The 6,815-nt window shown below is 43.4% G+C and overlaps 1 long non-coding RNA gene and 1 pseudogene across 1 annotated transcript; both read left to right on the top strand.

The window, feature by feature from the left end:
• The first annotated feature begins 3,092 nt into the window (after positions 1 to 3,092).
• Positions 3,093 to 3,950, top strand: LOC101578760 (annotated as a pseudogene).
• Positions 3,951 to 5,510: 1,560 nt separating this feature from the next.
• On the top strand, positions 5,511 to 6,743 carry LOC111816674. The gene is made up of 2 exons (XR_002821026.1): positions 5,511 to 6,506; positions 6,707 to 6,743. It is a non-coding gene; the product is annotated as an uncharacterized LOC111816674 (long non-coding RNA).
• Positions 6,744 to 6,815: the final 72 nt, after the last annotated feature.

Genomic DNA, 6,815 nt, shown 5'->3' with positions numbered 1-6,815 from the left:
AGGCCTAGGCATACTCTAGCATCTGAGAATACCTCTCAGAATGCCTGCGACGCAGAATCACTAGCAACGAAAGCACCTAGTCCACACACTAGGGCCTCTTTTCTGTTAGCAGTCATCAGGGCATAGCTATTACTAGTCTGGTTGGAAAGCCTCACAGATGATTAATACCTATAAGGAAACCCAGTGCAAAGCACTGCTGAAACACCCGTTGCCAGGAAGCAACCAGCAGGTAGTGCTGTATCTCCACACCTGGCACTAAAGCTAAAGTTTGTTCAGGCTAGAGAGTTCCCGCCAGCCTCGAAACCCTGGCAACCAAGCCAGTTCCCCTGGCTGCCAAAGGCTGGCAAGAAAATAATGCATATTCCTGTATGGATTCATCAAAGGGATGTTCCATGAGCCAGATGCAGCGGTGCACACCTGTAATCTCAAGAGTTTGGGTGGCTGAGACAGCAGTCTGGAGCAAGGCCAGCCTGGGCTGCATAGTGAGACCCTATCTCAGAATCAAAAAAACACAAAACAACCCTGCACAGGATGGAAACTGCCAGGCTGAAGAATTTATCTCTTGATCTCACTGAGCCAGGTTGTCCCAGCTGAGCAGTGGCTCCCAAGAGAACCCCACTCCATCTCCTCCGGAACATTTCCAAAGGCTTTGTCAGGTAGGCACAGACCAGAAAGTGAAAGAACCCTCCTCATCCTATGAAACTTGAGAACTTCTGGGTTAGAGAGCAGCCAAGAAACTGTCCTCCCTCCTACCCCTCCCTTCAGGACGAGTCAAGGCATAAGTAAACTCAAAGACCCTCTTTAGATTCCTCTAGAAGGCTACTGGGGCTGGGGAGATAGTTCAGTGGTCTAAGCACCTGCCTGGCAAGCACAAGGACCCAGGTTCAATCCCCCGCACCACATGCCATGCTAGTCCCAGAACCCCAGGCGCACTGTGCTAGCCACTGAAACCAGATGTGGTGGTGCACACCTATAATCCCAGAACCCCAGGCACACTGTGCTAGCCACTGAAACCAGATGTGGTGGTGCACACCTATAATCCCAGAACCCCAGGCACACTGTGCTAGCCACTGAAACCAGATGTGGTGGCACACACCTGTAATCCCAGTGTAAGGGAGGCTGAGACAGGAGGATCGCTGCGAGTCTGAGCTGCATAGGGAGAACCTCTACCAAATAAATAAGATTTTTAAAAAATACTAAATACAAATATTAGCATGTGATGGGTTTTATAACATATGTAAAACACACGACAACAGCAGAAAGAAGAGTCAATGGCGGAAACACAGCTTTATGTGCTCCCATTCTTTTTTTTATTTTTGGTGGAACCAGGGACTGAACTCAGGCCCTTGCGCTCCCATTCTTACAATGTATGTGAAGCATTAGAGAATTACTTCAAGGCAGGCCTTTGAGTTTACTTCAAGGCAGGTCTTTTGAGTTTACTTTAATGCACTAAGGATCCACTGTCATCCCTATCCCTAGAGCAACAACTAAAAAGTTACACACAGGAGTAACAAAATGGATTTTTTTTTTTTTAAATTTAGTACGGTGTCTACAGGGTGTTCAGGGTCTCACTACATAGATGGGACTCATAGTGATTCTCCTGTTTTCAGCCTCCCAAGTGCTGGGGTTATAGGCCCTCAACACCACACCCAGTCTCATTGCCATCTCTACACATCCTGGGGGCAGGGCTGACACGGCACACAGGGGATCAAACCCCTGGCCACTGTGCTCTGCCTGAGCAGGTGCTTTAGTCCACTTAGGTATCTGGCCTGCCAGGTAAAATGGAATTCTAAGGAGTTGACAATGACCCCGAGATTTGTGTTGGAGAGCAAAATGAGTAGGTGTGGCATGCGTCACTTTTGAGTGGAACATTCGGGAGCCAGGACTTTCAATCCATGATGCTCTCTCTCTGCTTTGTGTTCAGATGGCTGGATTGCAGATGGTGGCCCAAGGACTGCACGGGCATGACGCTTCCCACCCCGTTCACCATGCTGACATCTGACACACAGCACAAGAAACATTGAATGAATGAAGCCTCTGAGATTTTTGGAACTGGAGAATACAATTGCATTCCTGGAATAAAAATCTAATTGGTCATGAAGTATTTTTTTTTTTTTTAAAATTTTCCTTTTTATTTTTTTTTCGTTTTACCCCAGGAGCAAAAAGTTGCTGTATATTTATTACCAATAGTTCATTACACATTTGCATTATCATTATTTATATAAGACAATGATTTAAATTGTTTTTTTTTTTTTGAAGTATTCTTTTTTAATGGGCTGGTGGGTTGTTTGAAAGTAATTCTGCGTTTTCTTCGTTGATACTTTTGAGATGGATCCGGTTTTCCTGTGTATGTACCATCTACTAGATTGAACAGTAAACCTCACACTCCCTACATTCAAAGTCTGACTGGTTTCCTACGGTCTGAAAAAGCTTCAGGAACAGAGTGTCAAGACTAATAGAATTCTGTGTCTCAAGTGGGCCTGGAGCTTTTAGAAGTACTTTCTCTATTCTCAATCAGACTTTCTAGTTTTAAATTTGTCCCTACCCCTTCATACTGGGAATTGAAACAAGCTTCACACTAAGCTGTATCCTAATTCTTTCTTGAGACAGTCTTCCTAAGTCACCCAGGTTGGGCTCAAACTTGTGATCCTCCTGATTCAGCCTCCCAGAATGCTGGGAATACAGTTGTGCAGCGCGAAGCTCTGCTTGTGTTGTTCTTCAGACTTTTATCTGTTTTATCATTTCTGCTAACTGCTCAAGTTCTTCTACTTTGTAGTAACAGATGCTGGTGTTAAAAATGATCCCTTGGAGCAGAACTACGGCAAGCAGGTGAATGTTGAAGGAAAATGCAGGAAGTCATCACATGGCAAGTTTTATAAATTAGTATTTGGAGCTCAGGAATAAGTGAAGCTGAAATTTGAAAAAATAAAAGAATGCATGCTACTTATCAGACCAGAAGTCCCACTTATAAAATACTGAGCAATTTGTATGAAGTAGGGAAGATGAAAGAAGTTAGAATTTGAAACACAAGAATGAAGAAATAAAAATAAAAGTCAAGAAGTAATCTGGAATTAGAAAGCACTACGCTAAGAATGCCATTCTGCTTCAGAAGTGGGAGTGCTCACAGGTTGGGGAAATCCACAAGGCATACCTCTGCAAGGTCTCGCTCCAAGGAAGATTCCAGGCGCTCCAGATCAAAGTCCAGGTCCAGATCTGAATCTAGGTCTAGATCCAGAAGTTCTCGAAGGCATTATACAAGGTCAGTCTTGATCTCGTTCTCAGACGTTCCTGTAGCAGGTCTTACAGTTGGGATGATCACAGATGCCACAGCCACAGCCATTCTCCCATGTCTACTCGAAAGCATTATGTTGGGAATTGGGCGAATCCTGATCCAAACTGTTGTCTTGGAGTGTTTGGGTTGAGCTTGTACACCACAGAAAGAGATTTAAGTATTCTCTAAATATGGCCCAATTGCCAATGTGTCTACTGTGTGTGACCAGCAGTCTAAGCGTCCAAGAGGATTTGCCTTTGTGTATTTTGAAAATGTAGACAATGCCAAGGAAGCTAAAGAACGTGCCAGAGGAATGGGACTTGATGAGATTTCTCTGTAACAAAAAGACCACATACCCCAACACCAGGAATTTACATGGGGAGACCTACCCATGGCAGTTCTTGCCATCGAGATTACTATAACAGAGGATATGACTGGCTATGATGATCAGGACTACTACAGCAGATCATACAGAGGACGTGGTGGAGGAGGTGGATGGAGAGCTGCTCAGGACAGAGATCAGATTTACAGAAGCCAGTCACCTTCTTATTACAGTTGTGGAGAATACAGATCACACTCCAGATCTCGATCCTACTCACCCCACCGCTATTCAAGCATGAAGATGAAGACTTTCTGAAACCTGCCATAGAGCTGGGATGTTGTTCGTGGACAATATTTTTATTGTGTGTTTAAAAAGTGCCTAGTCAAGTTAGGTGACTTTTACACCTTCTATGACGACTACTTTTTTTTTTTAGTGGAACCAGGGATTGAACTCAGACCCTTGCACTTGCCAGGGAAGCGCTTATTCTACTGAGCCATCTCCCTGGCTCCTATGACGACTACTTTTGGTGGGAGTTGAAATGCTGGAGAAATGTTTTGCATGTATCTTTTTGTCTTAAAATTTTTTTTTTTCTTTTCGGTGGAACCAGGGATTGAACTCAGGCCTTTGAGCTTGCCAAGGAAGCGCTTATTCCACTGAGCCATCTCCCCGGCCCCTACAGTCTTAAATCTTAATTGCTGAGAAGTTTCTATTGTACAAAAACTTCAATTAAAAGGTTTTTCTACTGAATCCAGGGTAATTCTAAGATTGAAGCCTGTGTGTAAAAATGCTACCAAATGGCAAAAAGCAACAATAAAGTTTGATTTTTATTTTTCTTTAAAAAAAGAAAATGATGCTTTTCTCTCGGGGGAGGGAGGGAATATGTCAAAAAGTCTGGTGTGTCATCTAAATTTTTTCTTGTGTAAGGTATTTTAGTCTTTTTCCTAGGGACTCAAGAGGTTTTCTTGTTATTTCAGTATTTGCAATCAAAACCCAGGGCCTTGTACACACCCCATACACACTCTACCCCGATCTATGCCTCTAATAGTTTTACTAAGATCTGACACTTATAAGTTAACTTTACTAATTCCCTTGTGTGTCTTTACAATGTTTATATTCAGATGTTTTCCTTTGCAAGGAGGAGGAAAGTTCTGAATTATCAGAACTTAATTATTAATTTTGTTTCTTTATTCAATATAAAATTCACTGTAGTTGACAAGCGAACTATAGCACTCCTAGAAGAAAATACAGAAACACTTTCATTGCATCAGACTGGCAATTTTTTGGATATGACTCTAACACACAGGCAATAGCAGCAAAGATAAACAAACAAGACTACAGTAAACTTAAAAACTCCTGCATAGTAAAAGAGAACGAAATGAATGAAAAGGTAACCTAGAAGAGCAAGTATCTGCAAGGCATGTATCTGATAAGGGATTAATATCCAGAACACATAAAGAACTTCTACAGCTCAACAAAGACATAAATTATCCAATCAAAAATTGGGCAAAGGACTTTATTTTTTTGTTTGTTTTTGGTGCCAAGGACCGAACCCAGGGCTTCCAGCTCACCAGGCAAGCATTCTACTGCTGAGCCAAATCCCAGTGCCAGGGAAAGGGCTTTAATAGACATTTTTCTAAAGAAGACATACAAATGCTCAATAGGCACACAAAATGATCCTCAATATCATTTGCCATCACAAGGGAAGCAAAATCTGTTAGGTCTTGCTAGTTTAAAAAACCAATACAGAGCTGGGGATGTAGCTCAGTTCTTGCCTTGCATACACAAGGCCCTGAGTTCAATCCCCAGAACCACAACCAAAAAAAAAATAATAATTAAAAAAAGCAAACAGTTGGGTGTGGTGGCACATGCCTGCAATCCCAGCACTCAGCAAGTTGAGGCAGGATTGCCAAAGGTTTTGAGGCCAGGCTGGGCTACACAGTGAGATTCTGTTTCAAAAACAAAAACAGTTTAAGAAAATAGAAAATGCTATTGGTAAGGATGAATAAACTGGAATGCTTGCACCACATTTTGTACAAATCCATAATGGTGCAGATGCGATGGGAAACAGTGCAGGGGATCCTCAAAAAACATAACTACCACATGATTCAGCAATCTGACTTCTGGGTATATAGACAAAGGGATAAAATCAAGATCTCAGACATCTGGATTCCTGCGTTCACTGCAGCATTACTCAAAATAGCCAAGACACAGAAACAACAGTGTCCGTCAGAAGGTGAATGGCTTAAAAGATGTGGCACAGACATAAAGATGCTATTCAGCTGCAGAAAAGGAAACTCTGCCGTCCGTGCCAACCCGGATGAACTTGTAGGACGTTACACTAAGTGTAGTGAGCTGGTTACAGGACACAACTGGGCAGCCCACTTTCATGAGGTGCCTTTATCCAAAATCACAGAAGCAGAGAACAGAAGGGTGACATGCAGGCCTGCGCGAGGCCCTCGGCCTCCTCCACTGCCACGCCAGCTCCCCTGGCTGAGCCTTCGCTGTTTCCAGGGCCTCCAATGTGTGGACTCCCCATTCTACAGCAAACATTTCTTTTGCTATGGCTTAACTGATTCACTCTGCCTCACTTTGGCCATCTGTACTTGTGTCCAAGGGCTAACATAAGAAATGATCATTAAGCTTGGTGCTTAAAACAAAATCTATTTTCTCAGTTTTGGAGCACAAACTGCAAAATCTAGACATTACCAGGTCACATTCCCTGTGGTTCTCAGCCCTCTCCACATGTGGCTTGCGGCTCTGGCTACTTCCAGCTGGCAGTGGGCATAGCTGGTTCCTGGGCCAGGCTACAAGCACAGCTCATGTGAGGGTGGCCCTACAGGCTCCACGGGGTCAAAATGCACAGATTCTATGACAGTATCAGCTGTTCAGGGGCCTCCTGGGCTCCATTCTTAGGTGTTTTGTTTTTTTTTTTAAGAATTATTTATTTATTCATTCATTCATTTTTTGTGTGTGGCCAGCTCAGCCCACCAGGGGGCGGGGCTGGCTGGCATGTGGTGCTGGGGGATTGAACCGCGGTCCCTGTGTTTTGCTTAGCTTAGCTTGTTCTAAGTAGGTGCTTTAGACCACTGAGCCATCTCACCAGCCCCGCTTAGGTGTTTTTGACACTTAAAATTCTTACCAAGCAATCTCTGTAAAAAAACAAGAAGGGTGCTTTGTCCATTTCAGATGAAGCTGTAACAGTATGGGAATGGGAGACTATGG

The sequence above is a fragment of the Octodon degus genome, unplaced genomic scaffold (assembly GCF_000260255.1).
Source record: "Octodon degus isolate 3935 unplaced genomic scaffold, OctDeg1.0 scaffold00037, whole genome shotgun sequence".
NCBI classification, from domain to species: domain Eukaryota; kingdom Metazoa; phylum Chordata; class Mammalia; order Rodentia; family Octodontidae; genus Octodon; species Octodon degus.
Note: the sequence above shows the minus strand (reverse complement) of the source record. Positions and strands in the feature narration are given on the sequence as shown.